This window comes from Haemaphysalis longicornis, unplaced genomic scaffold (assembly GCF_048455015.1).
Source record: "Haemaphysalis longicornis isolate Haplotype H1 unplaced genomic scaffold, Haemaphysalis longicornis Haplotype H1 scaffold_5, whole genome shotgun sequence".
NCBI lineage: Eukaryota > Metazoa > Arthropoda > Arachnida > Ixodida > Ixodidae > Haemaphysalis > Haemaphysalis longicornis.
The window spans coordinates 144,835,047-144,843,054 of NW_027526385.1; the positions used below are offsets into that span (position 1 = coordinate 144,835,047).

At 44.3% G+C, this 8,008-nt stretch overlaps 1 non-coding gene across 1 annotated transcript; it reads left to right on the forward strand.

Moving 5' to 3' along the window:
* The first annotated feature begins 7,722 nt into the window (after positions 1–7,722).
* Trnaa-ugc (transfer RNA alanine (anticodon UGC)) lies at positions 7,723–7,794 on the forward strand. The gene has a single exon. It is a non-coding gene; the product is annotated as a tRNA-Ala (tRNA).
* Positions 7,795–8,008: the final 214 nt, after the last annotated feature.

Here is an 8,008-nt window from a genome sequence, read left to right on the forward strand (position 1 = left end):
ATCACCGAAATTGCAACTGTCTGTTGTGCGAGCCATTTCTACCAGGAATACGGGCACCAAGTCCCCTTTGTGATTGCAGCGGGTGAAAATCTTTTATCGATCTGCTATGTCGTGTGGCTTGAAATAGTACTAGTCGTCAAGGCTGCCACCGCTTCCGTATAAAAGAGGGAATTCGGCGTTGGAGCCCTGCTAAAACTTGGGCAGTCAGCGCGGTGAGCGCTTCCATAAGCAGTGCTCGCTATCTTTTTTGGTTTGTAATGGGGTTGCCTGCAAAGTACGGTTTAGCGCGAATGAGGTGTGCTTTTGACTTATCTTATGTGTAGTCAAAACCCAAGAGCTGAAAGCAGGTCTCGGCAGTCGTCCGCGCTTTCAGTTACGCATGGCCTTCGTGTTTATTTATTACACTGTGGCCGCTTTCCCGACTCGTCGGCGCTGCAGTAACTCCATCACGCATGGCACCGCAGCATAGGCCGGATCAGGCAGAGAAGAAAAACTTTTATTGCGACAAACGTGTATTTAACTCTCAGCGGCAACAGAGATGTACACATGTGGGGGAGCGGGAATTGCACCGAGGCGCACGTGGTCCGAAAGAAAAGGGTGCTTGCGCAGCTGGTTTCGCTGGCCGCCACAAAACACAATACGGCACGGAGATTTCGGGAAATCTGTTAGGCACAGTGTGAATCTCCTCCTTCATAGATGTTCAACGTCATCATGGATGAGGCTTTAGAACTAGGCATGTGGAACAGAACCAAGCTGCGACTCACCTACCGACAGCTATTAAGTATTTTGGTCAATAAAATACCCGAAATATTGCCACATTTTGTAACCTCGCGTATGCCTGGTTCTCGATTTATTCGGGCTAAGCTTCATAATCTCTATACAACCAAATAGATGAGCCAGGACACGCGTCCATTGCCTTTTAGTTACCCACTGCGGCACTCCTGTAAACTGCAGCACCCAGGACAAAACAGCTAAAGTGCAAGCCAAACGATTAAAAATCCGACTCTGGGCAGTACCAGAACTTGCCGGTTATTTAAGAATTGTTCTTTCCTGAATTTATGGCACTTTGGATTCAAATGGTGAAACGTTTGATGAAAGCAGCATCAGTACACGTCTTAAAAAATGTTGTAGTGGCTTTCACTCACTCATGCGCAAAGGTTTCGGGAAAAGCGATAAATCCCGAATTGTAATAGCCTTCACACTCAAACTACACCCACACGCAGCTGCATGCACACTACCCTTGTAATCAGGTAATGTAGTTGCGGCACCCTCTACGTTTTGGCATCTCCCATCTCAATTCTTACCCGAACATAAGGTTCTACAGTGAAATTCTAACGCGACCATACCGACCATACCCAAATAATCGCAATATTACTTTGTGACGACATGGTTATACTCCAAGCGGATAAATGAAGAACTATGCTCAACTGACAGCCCAGCGCTGGCCACCAATTATATATGTAACTTTACAAGGCGCTATCAAAGTTGCGGTTATCACGAACTGAAAACTGTGCAAGTCCTGTGGCACAGTACAATATTTCATAAGCGCAGATATTGTTAAAACGTTTGCGTAAATGGCAAAAGTGCTTTATCTGGTGACGTATATCTAAATTTTATCTTGTGTGAGGTCTTAACACAACCAAGAAATCTCAGTCGCTACAGGGCTTTCAACAGCCATGATTGCTGAAGCCAAACTCCCAGCATGCGCCTTGTAACTGTAACATTGTTCACCAAAAACACGGTACTTTTTGTCAACAGTTATAAGTAACGTACAATCAGCCAACTGGTCTTAGTTAATGCTACAAAAAAAAACATAGACTACTTGCGCAACAAACATCCAAAATGCTCGAGTAAAGGCGACGTTAAACACCAACACTTAGTAACAACACCCTTTTTCTTCGCGATGCACCAGACGGGATGGCACTAACAGTACACCCGAAGCTTCACAAAAAAAATGGAAGGTGTCGGAGTATTATCCACCGTTTTCAATGCTCTGGAGGTGAACCACAAGATTTCTGGAAAACCTTGCAAGCTTGCATCATTCCTTTGGAGGGTAGCAGACTAGACACAAAATATATCGTATTTAAGAAACCTTTCATTGAACACTTTGGGGCAACTATTAAACATGCATTGTTTATTCGCGCCTTTTTTAGAGCACACTGGTATACAATTATACCATACAACTGTTTAAAAAAGAAACTCAGTAAAACACATATTTGGTGCCCTTGGGCCACAACCAACAACCCAGATAAGCAGCTTGAACCTTTGTGAATTTTGTTAAATGCGCTCCCTTAACAGAACCTCCGTCTAGTAAACTGAACAGCACACTCTTTTGTCTTGTCCACATTGTTTCAAGGCAAACACCGGAGATCTCTTTTTGAAGGGTTGGTAATGAGAACAGAAACTTGCAACGCACAAAACTAGGATTACAAGTCATGCAGCTTCGTCAGCGGAAGGGTAACACCAGCACCACAAGAGAGTACACCGGTACCGCACGTCCAAGACGACCCTACTTTTGGTGGTGAATGTAACACAGGGTTAACACAGGTGGCTCCTGACTATGGCGAGCCAGTGAAACTACCTTCCGACGGAGCGTTCTGGGGTGCTGGCCAGGTAGCCACGCGCGGGCGGCACAGATCAAGGAAAATAACCACTAAGAGAACAACAAAATGTCCAGGCAGATTTTCGCGTTGTCACTATCGTAAACTCCTTAGCACCTGCATGTTTTCTCCCTGTCTTCATTTACGCAATATCAATAAATGGCACCAGCTCTCTCTCCGACTATACTCAATACTGTTCAGCTTCTTGCGTTGTTTTACCCCCTCGTAGCAATTAGGAGCGCTGAGGCTAATTATTCTCCCAGAGTTGCCTCTAATTTTCAGAATTTCGCCGCCTTTTGATTACGTGCCCCAGCTTTTCACTCCTTTGATCTGCGCTTTCTGCGAACAAACCTCCACTTTTTTTTGCTTTTGCTTTAAGTTCCACCCTCGGTTCAATAGGGCAACGTAGGCACTTTTTTCAACCTTGTGCAACCCAGGCACCTCGGTGCATCTTCATTCTTTCTAAAACCGCTTTTATTTAGCGCCCAGTTCCTTTTGGGCCGTTTTGCAACAGCGCATACGTTGAATAATGTCTTTCTGCTCTCGTCGAACAGTCCTGAACTGTACTATATTCCTCATTGTCTGAACCACTCTCTTTCTGCGGTCTTGATCCAAATTCACCACGACGGCCTGCTTGCTTAGAATTTTACTCAAATAAGACGGCTCGGGTGCTTGTGTTTAAATCTCTCTCCTCATAAAAGCCTGCACTGTGTTTACAAATGTCACACACCAATGCCTCGAAATGTCGGCACAAGGCTAAAAACATTTTCTTTCTTAGTTCGTTTCTCGCGCAATAGTCGTCACTTGTCGCCGCAGATTTTATTTTTTCATCTCCGCTCATGCTTCTCTTTCGCAATTCGAGCTGCGGTTACCCAATCGACATCGTAAGATAACAGACTACGGTTCAATTTCTTTTTGTTTTAAAGTTTATATTGTCTTTGCTTACATGGTCCGCAGTTGGGAATACCCACCTTGTAGAATTGTTGGTGGTGTTAAGTCCACCCGCCCTGCGCGCTTGTAAGCGTAGAAAAACTATGGTACCCGTGTCTCCCTGTATGAAGAGCACGTTCCTCTATTGCAATCACCTTACGCTGGGTGATTTCGAAAAAGTCAGGTAAATTCAGGGATGTGGCCATTAGGATTTCTAAGAGCGGTGGCTTACGCACCCCATGCTCTCGTAAGTATTTTTTCACATCCCGTTTACTGTTACTTAGTAGCTAAAGTTGTAAATTTTTATGTAATTTAATTACCCATAGGATTGGTTACTCCGCTGTCCGGAAACTTTGCCTACTATGTTTGTATTTCAAGAGTAATATCATCCGGCAGCACCTCGACTAAGCTATCAGCAGCGTTTACTTCAGGCTGCTCATTTAAAAGCGATCCCCAAATAATGTTTATGAAGGCAGCAAATGTAAAGAAAGGTCAAAACATCTTTCACAACGCAAGTCTACCGATGGATAACAATATTTCAACCACTTATTTAACAACCAAACAATCCTAACAGTGATTCCCTACATTTTTAGAAGACGCATTACGGTTCAACACTGTATCGCATTTGCCACCGCTATATTAACTGCGCTGTTTTCTGGTTGCCAAGTGTCTGATTTTCAAGATCCTAAAGTGTAGAAAAATAAGTGTAAGCCTGGCAACACCTGTTGCCATTTTGAAAGAATCAGAGAAGCCCGTTTTTATGTTGGTGTAATCTTAAAGATGCAACACCCCATTGTGGGGATCGAATTTCAACGCACAAATACCTCCGTACAAAAGAAGAGCGACCTTGCACATTGCAATGTATTTCATGGCGATTCTGAGAAAGATGAAGCAGCTCCAGCGAGCCACAGGCATGGCGGTCGCCACTGGTGATGATGATCTCATTGTTGCTGCAGCGATGATGATACAGAAGATTATTCATCTTTTCTGGCCATTTAAGAAGACCGATCCATCCAATTCCTCTAGTCAGAGGCGTTGCATTTTTACGGTTTGCTGCTGGCCCTTTCAGAAACCCGCACGGTGTTGTAGGAACTGAATTTGTTTTGGGGGCCTATCGTTGCGAAGCGGGATTCAAAACACGCGTGAAGTCGTATCACCGTTGTCGAGCACAATTGATTCTGTTTTTAGCTCGTCCGACGCCATTTGAATGTCTTGCTTTCAGGGCAAATTTCGTGTGAGCATTCTCTTCCCTGCCTTGACCATAATCACCGTAGTGGTCTTTTTCGCCTTCTCCACAACTTTGTCATTTTCTTAGAAATCGATCCACTTGTGAATGACTGAAATGTTTGAGCTTTTTCTAAGAAACTAGAGCAATATCTGGAAAGTCCAAGTTCCTTTTCCAGGGAACGGAACACGTGCGTCAACCATCATGGTTCGAGATGGCTTTATCAAGTGCAGACATCATGGATTAATCTCGATGATTCGAAGCGTGGTCATTGGATTCCATTCACTTTGTCTTCAACACTTGTTCAAAAAATGTTGTCACTTGAAAGTGCTGCTTGTACGCATGGAGTGCTGTGATGCTTGAGAAACTAACTCTAATTCCAGGTTCGTGTCCTTTTTCTTGCACTGTCCTCCAAGTCTCATAAGGACTACTTTTCGTCTGGGCCCTCAACTTTAAATTTTGCCTGACACAAGATCCCAATAAAAGTCTGATCTAATTAGGATAGTGGTGTCTTTTTGGTCGCCGTGCTCGCGCTCGAGAATTCTAGGGTGGAATATATTTTCTCGCCTAGCTGCAATTACAGTTTTGTCTGGAAACGGAATCAACTGGTTTGAAACTGAGTTCAGTTCAAGCGATTGAATTGTTGATAACGTAGGGCTGGTTGTGAGGCTATGCAAGTGTATTCGCACTGTATTGACGGGTATGTTGATTTCTTTTCCCCAAATACTTCTACGGAGGGGATTTAGTTTCCGACCTACAGGCAACCCAGCTGCTTCGACAACGCAGTCGTGATAGAGATACGTTGACCGCCTCAATCATGAACCATTCTGCCATTTACCTTCCTCGCCGCTACTGATATGTCGGCGGTCAGCGTTTCGAGGAGCACAAGAGACCTCTCGTGTCTGTTCATCAGCTCAGTTGGGGTTACGGGTGACGCCATCGCCAACGCCTTTACTTTTGTGTTCGTTACACATCGAAGAAGCATGCCGCCACGGGCAGTGATGACAGGCGATCTTTCTCTTCCATTTCCTATCATGATGCCCTTTCGTTAAACAATAATAAATATATATATCTAGAATGATTATGGGAAATGATGGGCTCGTTGAATTACGACAGAAATAAGGGTTGGTAGTCAAGAAACCCTCGCAAACCAAAGGGCAGAATGTTGTAGGTCATTGAAACGGGTAAAGAATTTGGAAAGATAAAGAAAGTTTAGAAAAAACACCCGCCAAGAAGGATCCTAACCCACGTCCCCCGGAATACCCGCATGTTGCGATGTGCACTACGCCACCGGCGGGGCTGTTTTCCCTCCACTTTCTCGGGTATTTATGTTAAGGTATATTGCTTTGTATATTGTGAATTGGAACTTCTTTTTAACCCCCGGGTCGTAACTCGAGTCTCTACGACATGTCGCGAGTGGTCGACCAGCGTTGAACCCTCTTAAGCTCCATATGGCACCAAGACTGCCAGAATAGAGGCCCTGGCTACGTATGTAGCGAATCAGAATGGGAAATGAGAGGCTCGTTGAATTAAGACAGAAATAAGGATTGGCAGTCAAGAAAGCCTCGGAAAGAAACGGGGGGAATGTGGTAGGTCATGAAACAGATAAAAAATTTGGAAAGACCAAAAAAAGGGGAGATAAAATGCCAGCCGGGTGGAATTCGAACCCACAAATCTAAACCCATCTGTTTCAATGACCTATCACATTCTCCCCTTTTCTTTCGGAGGCTATCTTGACTACTAAACCTTATTTCTGTCGTAGTGCAACGAGACTCTCATTTTCCATTAAATATATATATATATATATATATATATATATATATATATATATATATAATATAGTAAGGAAATGAGGGGCTCCTTGAGGAAAATACAGAAAGATAGGGCATCAGTCTACAATGCCAAAGGAGGCATAGGGGTGTGGTTAGGCTCTTTTCTTTTTCACTACGGTTAATGAAGTAAACATTTTTTTTAATACACAGACTAACGAAAGAAAGAAAAACACGCGCCCAGAGTGGGGACCGAACCCACGCCTTTCGATTACATGTCGAATGCCTTACCAATTCGGCTATCTGGGCGACTGTGTTCTCCTTCACTTTCTGGGCTATTTATATTTACTAGAAGTGTATCTGACGCTTGAGGGTGGTAGCCAGCGCCACTCTGACTACACGGGGAGAAGGGGACCTTCTTTTCAACCCCCGGGGCGTGACTCCAGCGTCTACAGCCTGTCATGAGCGGGTAACTGGCGGGAAGCCCTCTTATGCTACCTAGGCATCAAGGCTGCCAGAACCGAGACCCTCGCTAGGCTTTCGCAGAATAATATAGTAAGGAAATGAGGGGCTCGCTGAGGAAAATACAGAAAGATAGGGCAGCCATCTACAACGCCAAAGGAGGCATAGGGGTGTGGTTAGGCTCTTTTCTTTTTCACTACGGTTAATGAAGTAAACATTTTTTTCAATATGTAGACTAAAGAAAGAAAGAAAGAAAGAAAAACACGCGCCCAGAGTGGGGACCCAGATGTAATCGAAAGGCGTGGGTTCGGTCACCACTCTGGGCGCGTGTTTTTCTTTCTTTCTTTAGTCTGTATATTAAAAAAAATGTTTACTTCATTACCCGTAGTGAAAAAGAAAAGAGCCTAACCACACCCCTATGCCTCCTTTGGCGTTGTAGACTGCTGCCCTATCTTTCTGTATTTTCCTCAACGAGCCCCTCATTTCCTTACTATATTATTCTGCGAAAGCCTAGCGAGGGTCTCGGTTCTGGCAGCCTTGATGCCTAGGTAGCATAAGAGGGCTTCCCGCCAGTTACCCGTCATGACAGGCTGTAGACGCTGGAGTCACGCCCCGGGGGTTGAAAAGAAGGTCCCCTTCTCCCCGTGTAGTCAGAGTGGCACTGGCTACTACTCTCAAGCGTCAGATACACTTCTAGTAAATATAAATAGCCCAGAAAGTGAAGGAGAACACAGTCGCCCAGATAGCCGAATTGGTAAGGCATTCGACATGCAATCGAATGGCGTGGGTTCGGTCCCCACTCTGGGCGCGTGTTTTCTTTCTTTCTTTAGTCTGTATATTAAAAAAAATGTTTACTTCATTAACCGTAGTGAAAAAGAAAAGAGCCTAACCACACCCCTATGCCTCCTTTGGCGTTGTAGATGGCTGCCCTATCTTTCTGTATATATATATATATATATATATATATATATATATATATATATATATGACAGAAATAAGGGTTGGCAGTCAAGAAAACCTCG